The sequence below is a fragment of the Antechinus flavipes genome, chromosome 5 (genome assembly GCF_016432865.1).
Source record: "Antechinus flavipes isolate AdamAnt ecotype Samford, QLD, Australia chromosome 5, AdamAnt_v2, whole genome shotgun sequence".
NCBI classification, from domain to species: domain Eukaryota; kingdom Metazoa; phylum Chordata; class Mammalia; order Dasyuromorphia; family Dasyuridae; genus Antechinus; species Antechinus flavipes.
The window spans coordinates 19,995,389-20,005,001 of NC_067402.1; positions in this window are offsets into that span (position 1 = coordinate 19,995,389).

Consider the following 9,613-nt stretch of genomic DNA (forward strand, 5'->3'; position numbering starts at 1 on the left):
TGTGAAACTGCAGACCAAGCGATCCCACGAAGAACCATGACGGCGTCGTGAATGGAGGGCTGGCCATGGGGTCAGGAACACCTGGGTTCGGGGGCTGCCCCTGCCGCACACCGTGACTTTGGGTAAGTGTTATAACCTCCCAGAACCACGCGCAAACTCTCTAACTTGCGGTTGCAGAGAAGGGACCAGCTTGAATTAATGGAGGAAATTTCCTCACTGGGAGTTCCCTTCGTTAGAAATAAAGTTGGGAAAAAAACAAACACAAAAATAAATCCATGAACTTAGAGGCCCCTCCTCTCCAAAAACTCAGCCCTGGGTCCTTGTTTGTCAGATACAAAGAAGCATGAGGAAGTCTTGAAAAGCAAAAGAAAGTGAAGAGAGAGATTAGAAGAAAAAAAGAAGAAAACTCTCCCCTCTCCCAGCAATCTCTGTCTGCCCCTTCTCGAATTGTGCGGCTTCACATAGACAGAATATAGGAAAGATCTGTGATTGCTGTTGAGGTAGGGAGGTCCCAGTGTGGGAACTCCCTCCTCCCGGGTAGATTTCGGTTTCTGGTTTCTCGATGACGGGGTAGGTAGGTAGCTGCACCTAACAGGTAAGTGACTCGTCTTCTTACAAGTAGGGAATGGGAAGACAAAAAATAAAAAGGACTTGACCTCGATTAATGCTTTATCATTCATTCATTCTATTCATCTCTGCAGCCCAATGTCTTTCCTACCAAATGAAAACAGCACCTGCATGGGTGGACTTTGCAGGGGGGTGGGTGGGGGTGGAACATACCAGCCATTATCATCTTTGTATCCCTAACCCCTAGCACAGTCCTGGGCATATTGTAGGTACTTAACAAAGGCTGTTAGTTAATTGACTGACTCTTTCATACTTTCTGGGATTCTAACAGTAGGTGCTTAATGGTTGTCTAACTGCTCCTACTGAAGTAACATCCAAGTACCAAGCTGCTGTTATTCAACTGAAGTTTCTAATTCACATTCTAGCCCATCAATGAGCCCAAGACAGTGGAGACGGCGTTGGACCCCCAGAGTCAAAGAGGTCTTGCTCTCGTCATGTATCCTGCCTCTGACGCAGATTAGCTGCGAGCACTAACTTTCTGGGTTTCTTAACTGCAAAATTAAATAAGGAAAGCTGCACCAGAGAGCCTGCTGTGGAAGCAGAGGACTCCCAACCTACGTGACCTCAGACAGTCCCTTCTCTCTGATCCCCATTTTCCCCCCCTGTAGAAGGCGAGGGTTAAACGAGAAGGGCTTTAAAGTCTCTTCCAGCTCTTGCTTCTATGATGGTTCTGGTGGAACACCAGGATTTGTTGTCTGGGAAAATCCCCACACGGCCTTTTCTGAGCTGTTAACCTTTAATAGCCACAGAGAGAGAAAGAGAGGGTGACAAGGAAAGAGACACAGAGAAAATCAGAAGGGGATGAAGGAAAAGAGAGCGGGGTTCTGGGGAAGGAGACAGACAGAGAAGGAGGAGGAGAGGAGAGGAGGAAAAGGATGAGGAAGAGGAGAAGAAAGAAAGGAAGGAGAAAGAGAAGGAAGAAGAGGAAGAGGAGAAGGAAAAGAAGGAGGAGAGGGAGGAGGAAGAGGAGGAGGAAAAGAAGGAGGAGGAGAGGGAGGAGGAAGAAAAAGAGGAGAAGGAAGAAAAGAAGAGGAAGAAAAGGAGGAGAAGAAGGAAAAAGAGAAGGAGGAGGAGGAGAGAAGGATTGATTTACTTCACTTTCTCCTTACTTCGCCCTCTCTCTCCTCCCCCCAGTTATTTAGAAGAACCCAGATGTTCTGGCCCTTGGCCCCCACCGAGAACAGAGCCGGCTCAGCCAGTGAGGAGAAGGCCAAGGTGAGTGGGGAGCTCCATTTCCAAGGCCCCCTTCCATTCCCAGCTTGTCAGCTGGGCTTTTCAGCACTGGTGCCAATTATTTCTCCAGGTGGCTATGGATACAGAGAAGTGGGTGCTTGTCACTTTGCAATGGGAGCCTAATTAAATGATAACTCGGGCCTTCAGATTCCCAGTTGGTCTTTGGCAACACACAACACAAAAAAGAAGCATGAGGAGTCAGGCAGGAATCTTCTCCCCCCCAGCCCACCCCCTTAACAACCGATTAAACTAGGAGCTTCTACCTTCCTGCTCAGAGAATCACAGCCCTGGCGAGCTAGGAATTCGAGTGTGTGTGTGTGTGTGTGTGTGTGTGTGTGTGTGTATTTGTATATTTGTGTGTGTTTGTATGTGTGTTTGTGTTTGTATGTGTGTGTGTATGTGTGTGTGTATATGTGTCTATGTGTGTGTGAGTGTGCGTGTATGTGTGTTTGTGTGTGTGTTTGTGTGTCTGTGTGTTTGTGTTTGTATGTGTGTGTGTAAGTGTGTGTATGTGTGTGTATATGTGTCTATGTGTGTGTGAGTGTGCATGTATGTGTGTTTGTGTGTTTGTGTGTGTGTTTGTGTGTCTGTGGGTGTGTGCCCGAATTTCCAAGGCAATAACCTTCTTCACTGATTTTCTGCATCATAAATATCATCAATAACACAATCAATGCGCTGAAACCACTTCCCCCAAAGGCCAGGCTCTATTTTTTTGATGACAGAAATATCAGAATGTTGGGTTTTTTAATCACAAAGGCGGGCAGGGGCAAAGGAAGACTGGATCCGGAGGGAAAAGACACCAAAGGGGGAAGGGGCAGAGCTGATTTCCTCTGGTTTTGGTTGGAAATTGCACCAAATATAGATCCCTTTCCCCGAGAGAGGACCCACACTGGATTGGACTTCTCATTAGATAGAACGACTCCCGGGCAGACTGACGGACCTCCCCAGACCTTTGTACCAAATGAATAATCGAGGTGAAACAAAACAAAATTGGACGTAAATACGAGCAGCAGAGCGAGCTTTAGATTTCCTCCTCAGGTTTCTTCCTGCAGAATACCTGGATGCTCTAGCCCGTCTTTCTCCTTTGCCTCTCATGTCATCCTCATTTGACAAATTATTTGACATAGGATCACAGAACTGGAGCAGAAAGAAAGCTCAGAAGCCTTCCAGTCGATCTCTTTCATTTTACAGAAAAGGAAACTGAGGTCTAAGCAGGTAAAGTGATGTCCAAGGCAGTAAACAAGGAAGGTAGGATTTGAACCCAAGGCGGTGCTCTCTGTCCGATGGATTTTGTTCTAACAGAGGAGGGAATCGTCAAGTTCTCTCAACCTTCTTATTTATAGAGAGCCGGGAATAAGGCACATTAGCAAATTTCTGTTCCTCCCTCTGTTCTCTCTGTCACCACTAAGCAACAAGTCATAGGAGGAGGAGGGTGCCGGCACATAGGAGGAGGAGGGTGCCGGCACATAGGAGGAGGAGGGTGCCGGCACATAGGAGGAGGAGGGTGCCGGCACGTAGTAGGTGCCTAATAAATACTTGTTGACTTGCCGGACTTTTTACCTTCTTAGTTCCTCGGGGGAAGAGACCATTTTGGCCCTTTTTTTGGTATCCTTAACTTATCACAGTGAATGGCGAATAGTAGGCACTCAAGTGTTTGTTGATTTGACACGTTCCTCCAGAGCCTTGGGAAAAGGGGCAAGATGGAGCAGCTTGACAGCGTGCTGAATTCTAGTCCGGTGTTCTCCCTTGAGGTCACAGCCCAACTAATGAAACCTTTTTACATCCACCTTTGGGGGAGGATGGGTTTTTTGAGTGGGAGCTGTGATTTCATGAGTATAAGGGGCTCTCTATAACTATTTTGTCATTTCTAATAGTTTCCTAGAGCCACTGACAGGGAAGTGCAAAGGGAACAAGCATTTATTAAGCACTTCCTGTATACCAGCCACTGTGAGAAATGCTTTACAAATATCTTATTTAATCCAACGACAATCCAACAACCAATTGAATAACCCTGTGAAATAGGTGCTATTCTTATGGTTGAGGAAGCTGAGGCAGACAGACATTAAATGACTTGCCCAGAGTCATATAGTCACTATGTCTCAGAGGGGAGACTAGAATCTTGCTCATCTTGACTCCAGCTAGCCAGCCATTACACTACACTGTCTCCTCCTTGGGAATATTCCAGTTAATTAGAAACTTTTCCTCACTGGGGTAAATTAATCCATTCTGACTCTCCAATAGCTTGGCTGCATTCTCTTTGCTATAGACCAATGATGAGGAAGGCAGATTGAAGTTAGAAATTGGGGGCCACCATTCAGATAGCATTTCCCCAAAATTAGGGATTAGAGATCACATAAAAAATACTGAGACCCCTTCCTCCTTTCCAAAATTCTGCTCTTTTTCTTATCTTGATCATAAAAGTTCAATTTTTTTCCCTTTTTCCTTTTCTTTTTCCTGATATCCTTTGTTTTTACAACATCTTTATTTATGACTATATGGTTCCCCCTCCCCGACTCAGTGAGTTATCTCTTATAACAAAGTTGGTCTTTCTTTAAATGGGAAAAAATCCTAAATCTATAAACCAACAAATACATCCGTGTTCCATGTTCACAGCGGGTAGGGGGACTGAGGAAATGTGTGATATTCAAAACGAAAGGCCTTCACGTGAGAATAACACTGAAATGGCAGAGATTCTCCAAATGGATAAAGAAGCCCTCGGGGTCCTTCCTGCTCTGGCTCCTGAGGTTCTGTGCTCATCTTCCCCCTACCTTCATTCCTGCCCTGCCCTCCTCTGCAGTAACGCCAAGCAAAATGTTTGCTCTGGAAACAGTCCCCCTCATTTCCGGGGGAAGCTGTGGCTCTAGCAGGCCTGGAAAGACTCAGATTCGGTGACTCATTGTGGGAATGGCCACCTGGGCACTAGGAGTCCTGGATTCCGTGGCCTTGGGATGGGGAGGTTCAGAGAATAATTTTTTTTTTTTGTCTTTGTCTCGGGAGCCTGTTTTCTGGAGCTACTTCTGGGACAAGACAAACGTACAAGGCAGCCACGGGCGCCATCTTTACCCAGCTCATCTTTGGTACCTGGTAGGGAAGAGCAGGAGGATTCGTCCTCCAGGCCCTTCAGTGGTACCTACAATGGTCTCACTCCCAGATCTCTTCCCTGCTTGGGTGATTCCCCAAGTCACCACCTTTTACCCCCTCATCCGTAGGATGGGGGACCCCAGGGTGCTTTCTGCTCTGCAATCACCAGGCCACAAGTGGCCGCTCTGGTGGAGAGAGTACCAAGTGATGCACTCGTGTATATACGTGCACATGTGGTAGGGTCCGTCTGCCTGCGTCTGTATATATAGGAATGCATATGAATGCATAAATATGTGTGTCTGTTCTGTGAGTGTCTGTACACATGCACATTTTGTTGTCAGACAGGGTGACCGTGCTGGTTCTCTTCTCTCATTTAAATCATCCTAAGATGGTAAGTTCTCGGAGAGCAGTTCTCCCCTCATTTCTTACAAACTTCGGCTTTTCTTGTACTTGATTTCCCTAAACAAGGCTAAGGTCTTACTGAGCTGTGCCAGCACAATGGATAGCAACGATGAGAAATAAAAATGGCTAAGACAAATAGGGGAGGAAGGAAATAGATGTATTAGGTGAATTTAGGCGTTCCTTTAAAGTTTGGAAAGTATAAGCAATTGTTGATTTGGATCTGGAATGGATCTTGGAGTTGTCAAAAATAACCCTCTCATCCTGGAGTGAGAAGGAATCCTCAGATTTCCCGCTCTACATTGTATATCTAGCCTTCATCCACCTCCTGACCTCACACTGCATATCCTTAATCCCAACTTCCTTTGGGATTAGGATGTCCAGGTTCCACCCTCAAAACCCTGGGTTCATCTTCAACTTTTCACCCTCATTTATCCCACATATTCAATCAACTCATGTCACAAAGTCAACAAATTCCAGGGGCTCCCTAATGCCTTCAGAATTAAAGAGAAAGTCTTCTCTCCAGCATTTAACACCTTAATAATGGACGCCCTCTTCCCTTTCCAGGCATTTTACACTTTTCTCTATTCTCCATTTCCAAGATCCAGTTCCACTATCTTCTTGTTTCTCATAGAAAGCACTCTTCCTCCTGCCACCATAGATTAGATATAGATAGAGAGAGAGAGAGAAAGAGAGAGAGAGATGATAGATGGATGGATGGATAGATAGATGATAGATAGATAGATGGGTGGATAGATGGACAGACAGATAGACAGATGGATGGATGGATGGATGCATAGATGGATGGATGGATGGATAGATAGATAGATAGATGGGTGGATAGATATATAGATAGATAGATAGATAGATAGAAGAGGTCTTCAATGTTGGGTGTGATTAGCAGAGGAGTTGAGAAAAATTAATCCCTGAGGCAGGCAGGGAGAAGGCACTGATAGAGATCAGTTCAGCTCCCTAGTCTCACCCTCTGGGGAGGCTGTCCAATCAGAAATTCAAGTTATGTCAAATCCCCGAGATTCACTTTCAGTAGAGGTCTCCAGCAGTCTCACCTTGCTATGTCCTGTCAGAAATCCCAGTCATGTTCCTGAGACTAAATTTTCCCCACAAAATCTCCGTATGGGCCATCCCATGACTGCTGCCTTCCTTTGGGTCAGTCCACACCATGGCACTCTGTCTTGTGGTATCTTTCCCCTACCCTCTCTCCTATGCTACATGCTTTAATTCCACTCTGCTTCTCAGCCCCGCTTCTCCTACTTATAGCCAACTAATACTTTTAGGATTTTAAGTCCCTTTTAGGATTTAGCCTGCCAACCAAGGGTATAACCCAACCTCACGGGCTGCTCTTTTTCTACTGGCTAATTGTGAGTTTTTCTGAGGAGCTTGGGTTTCTATGCTCTCCCAACTGTGTTTCAACTTTACTATTCTTGGTAGTCTATTGCATCCCTTCATTTTGTCTCTAACGTCTTCCCTAAATCAATCTTTTTTTTTTTTTTTGCCAAAGAGCATAGCCATTGTGAATTCTTCATGTGATCGAACCTTAACTTTTGGTGTCTACCATCATTTGGTATCTACATCACCCACATCAGATAGATGATAGATACACACATAAGTGGGCTTATCTTAAAGCAAAACACATAATTATAAAAAATGATATTCAGGTTTCATATAGACCAAATTATGGGAAAGGGAAAATTAATATTCAATCAATAGATCAATAGGAATTTTATTAAGTGCCTACTATGTGCCAGGCACCATATTAGACATAAAGAATACCTACAAAAACAAGAAACAATCTTTCCTCTCAGGAAACTTACATTCTAGCAATGGAGACAAGTTCATATATGAGAACATATAAAAATAGAGACAATATAAATAAATGCAAGGTAATGGGAGGAAAGGGAACTGGTTGATGGATTGGAATGGAAAAGAATCAAGAAAGACTGCATGGAAGAGGGGGCATTTCAGCTGAGTTTTAAACAATGTCAGAAGGATAAGCTCTGTTATTATTTATCATGTCTTTATCCCATCAATGACTATCAGGGCAATTTATCCCAATCATATGATTCAATTGAAGCACCTTCCAGGTGCTGTTATTTTTATGATTTTGCTCCATTCTAAAACATCTGGTAAACTGAGTAGAAAAAAAATCAAGGCTTCTGGTATCCTATAGCCCAAACTAAGAGGTGAATTTCTTCTAAGATTGAATTTCTTCCACAATTCAGCTAGAAATTTTAGCTTTTGTGTCGATTCTGTCTGAGCGATTCCTTTAAAAAAAAATCACATAATGGGTCTCCAAGTTGGGAGCCTTATTTAAACTTGCCAGGAAAAGAGCTTTTGAAAGGAGGATCTTTGTTCCTCAGTTTATATTCAAGGAACTCATTTCTTAATGGAGATTGCAACAATAGCTAAAAATACATAACTGCAGAACAAACAGTCCTATTGTGATAGAGCTAACAAATGTTTTGACTGTCTCTTTGTTTTCTTCTCCTCTCTTTTCTTCCTCTTAACCAAGAACAAATTTCTGAAGCATGAATCTAGCCTGGTAAATGGTGTTATAAAGAGAGAATAATCATTCTCTCATGCTGAATATCATGCAGGAGGAAATAGACTAACCTCCCTAGGCAGTTAAGGGATTAATTGTCATGGGTATTTAGTTTGGGATTAATCATTGTTTTAACCAAACAGGTCTCAGAACATGCCAAGGGAGAAGGAGGAAAAGATACTGAAGAAGGAAAATGAATTCGTTATCAGAAATTCAGAGAAGAAAGCCTTTTCTCATTAGCAAACTCCTTTCTTCTGGTAATATGAAGAAATCTAATGAAAGCCAGTTTTATGCTTTATTAAATAAAAATATCAGCATTGCTTGATCCCACTTTGCTCTTCCTCCCCAAATTTTCACAGAACTTGATTATTTTTCCCATCGGATTCCGAGTCTCAAAGGCCTTTCATGTTCCCCCCTTCCTTCCCATTAGCAATCAGATTTAAAGACTTTAATATTATTTATCTGGAAAACTCAGATAAAGAGAAAATTCTAACTACAAAATTGGTTTAAGAAACAAGGCTTTTGTTTTCTCCTTGGTGGATCATTAGTATATGAAGTGAGGATGGGGAGAGGAAGAGGGGAGGAAAAGTAAAAGGAGTCTCTAATATTCATGCCAGTTGTCTACATAATTAATATTAATAAAGCAGCCATAGCTAAGGTGGGAAAAGAACTACATTTCCCAGGATACTCGAGCCCAGTGTGAGAATGAATGACATTATATTAAGCTTCTATGATATACGGCCTTAAGCACGGAGACACAAATGCAAAAATAAAAGGCAGCCCCTTCAAAGAGTTTGCAAGCGGGGGGTTCTGGGAGAGAATGTAAGTCCCCACGGGAATAGATTGAAGGCTTCTTCCAGGAACACTAGGCCCTTTCCCATCATTAGCACGAGTATCCGACCAGCAACATTTTCTCATTTTCCCCTCATTTCTCCTCATGGTTCATTGGTTCAGTGGCTAGATCCAAGCTGAATGACACTGATTCCTAGGTCCTGGCCTAGGTGACCGAGGAGCAAGGCTAGGCTGACCCTATGTGTAGGAGACAGTAACATCCCTCTGTGGTTGCGATGCTCTGTCTGAAAAGTGTTTCAGAATTATATATTTAATGTTTATATAAATTGGATTTAACATTTATTTTAACATGTATAACATATACTGGATTACTTGCCATCTAGGGGAGGAGAGTGGGGGGAAGCAAGGGAAAATCTGAAACACAAGGCTATGCAAGGGTCAAGATTGAAAAATTATCAATGCACATGTTTTGAAAATAAAAAGCTTTATTACAAATAGAATTATACATTTAGATCTGCAAGGATTAGAATCCAAGCTTCACATATTACAGATGAGTAAACTGAGTCCCACCTTCCAATGCTCCAGAGAACCCAAGTGATTTACCCAGAGTCACACAGGTAGCAGGGTAAGTGACAGAGGTCCTACCATTCCAAACCCAGGGCTTTCCCCACGGGACCACACTCCTCTGAAAAAGGTTCTGAGTCTTCCCAAAGCTTCTGCTCCCTGAACTTTCATCTTGGAGGTTTCTGGATAGCAATTTTGCAAAATCAGCTGTCCACAGATCTGCAGAGATTCATATTCCCAAATCCCCTGTTAATTTTCATTTTCATTTGGCTACCAGCAAGGAGATTATAAACACAACTCCTCTTGGGTTTTTGGCCAAAAGAGTGAAGCTTAAAAATACCTCTAAACATTCTGCAG